Source organism: Terrapene carolina, unplaced genomic scaffold (assembly GCF_002925995.2).
Source record: "Terrapene carolina triunguis isolate 2854851 unplaced genomic scaffold, T_m_triunguis-2.0 Scaffold318, whole genome shotgun sequence".
NCBI lineage: Eukaryota > Metazoa > Chordata > Testudines > Emydidae > Terrapene > Terrapene triunguis.
In genome coordinates this window covers 189,294-191,677 of record NW_020664669.1, presented here as the reverse complement: position 1 = coordinate 191,677, position 2,384 = coordinate 189,294, and positions in this window count along the sequence as shown.

Genomic DNA, 2,384 nt, shown 5'->3' with positions numbered 1-2,384 from the left:
CGGGCCCAGAATCGGCATTCCACGGATAGAACCTGCCCCATTAACAACATGATCTCCAAAGCACCGGGGCCCGCGGTTTGAGAGAATTCTGTATCCATGTCCATGTCCATGTCCTCATCACTCTTGTCGCTGCGCTGCCGTCGCCGCCTCCTCCTCGCCTCGTTTTTCTGGTCCTGGTTCAGCATAAACTGCACGAGAATGCGCGAGGTGTTTACAATGTTCATGACTGCTGTCTTGAGCTGAGCGGGCTCCATGCTTGCCGTGGTATGGAGTCTGCAGTGTTCACCCAGGAAAAAAGGCGCGAAATGGTTGTCTGCCATTGCTTTCATGGAGGGGGGGGGGTGAGGCTGTACCCAGAACCACCTGTGACAATGTTTTTTGCCCATCAGGCACTGGGATCTCAACCCAGAATTCCAATGGGCGGGGGAGACTGCGGGAACTATGGGATAGCTATGGAATAACTACCCACAGTGCAATGCTCCAGAAATCGACACTAGCCCCGGTACATGGACGCACACCACCGAATTAATGTGCTTAGTGTGGCCGCATACATTCGACTTTATACAATCTGTTTCCAAAATTTGAATTCTGTAAATTCGGATTAATCCCGTAGTGTAGACATACCCAGTGTATTGCATATTTACTCCTGGGGGAATTCTGCATCAAAAAATTAAACATTCTGTGAACGATATTTTAAAATTCTGCATATTTTATTTGTCACAATAACACAACATAATCACACCACTTTCAATTAATTTGGTCATTTATTTCAAAATATCTGTCAGCAAGTATGTTTGTAACAATACAGACAACAAAAAAGATTCAGGAAATGTTTTTTGACAAAGTTCCTTACTAGGCATGTTGATACAGAATTTTGAGTAATAATTCATTTAAACTACAGTACAAAAATGTATTTCCCGCACCCCTCAGAAGCAGTGCAAAGGTTTGGAGGAGTTGTGGGTAATGGAGGAGCTAAGGGAGAGAGAACTGATTACTGGGAAGCAGCCTGGGTGTGAACTTGGAGGGTTGTTGGGTGTGAGTGGGAAAAGTCTGGAACAGGTTTTTTTGGGGGGGGGGATTGTTAGGGAGCCTTCCCCATACAGACCCTGGCTGACCCCTAGCATCTCTCATTCAGTCAGGCACATCTGCCCCTGTCCCCATGTGTCCCTGCAACCCTATTCAGCCACCCCTCATCCCCCTGTCCCTATGTGTCCCTGCACCCCCACTCAGCCACTCCCTCCCCTGTCTCCATGTGGCTCAGCACCCCCATTCCCATTCAGACCACACCCCAGTTTGTCCACAAGCTTTTCTGAACCCCCGTCTGTGACCCCTCAGCAGTGCCATGTGCCCTACACTGTCTGACCCCCTATACTCATGCCTCCTGACCTGACCCTATCTCCTATCTCCTAGAACTGGAAGGGACCTTGAAAGGTCATCGAGTCCAGCCCCCTGCCTTCACTAGCAGGACCAAGTACTGATTTTGCCCCAGATCCCTAAGTGGCCCCCTCAAGGACTGAACTCACAACCCTGGGTTTAGCAGGCCAATGCTCAAACCACTGAGTATCCCTCCGCAAACGAACATTTTTATAGTTACAGAACAAATGAACTTTAAACATTACCTTATAACATGGGTGCGACACTGTAGAAAAAGAAAGATTACCATGCTTACACTAAGGTATCAACACTGTTGCAACCACTGATGTATCAACACTGTTGCACAATTGCGATAAATATTATACAAAAGTATGCCTTGTAAGATATCATTGAAAAAGTTATGATCTGTTGCACAATGTTATCCTGTTTATATGTGCGTATTGTCATTACATATGAAGTAATGAATCTTTGCTATGCGTTTGTATCTCAAACATGTTGTGTTCCGGGGTAATACCCACAAGACAGATTTACATCAAGACCAGCCAGTCATGGTTGATAGGCCCATTGGAAGAGTTGATTCTCCTTAATGGCCCATCCCGAGGATGCCCCTGTGAGCATATGGACAATGGAGGCCCTGTGACTCATCAGGGCACGTAGAACACGTGATCCCTGACTCCATGTTTGAGACAGTAACTTTCCAGGAACATGGACTGGGGGGAAAAGGGGTGTATAAATTGGAGACTGACATCATCCCTTTGCTTCTTTCCTGCTCCACATCTCTGGCCTATGATTTCTAACAAAGGGAAGCTCTGAACAATGGACTGAGGAGCCCCAATCTTTTGGGTGATCCAGAGAGACTTACTACAAGCTAGCAGATTAACATCTCTGCTATTATCCTGATCTACAAACTCTGAAATCAACTGTAATGTATATGATTCATTTTAACCTTTTAATAACTCTTCCTTTTTTATATTAAATATACCTTTAGTTTACTAAAGGATTGGCTTTCA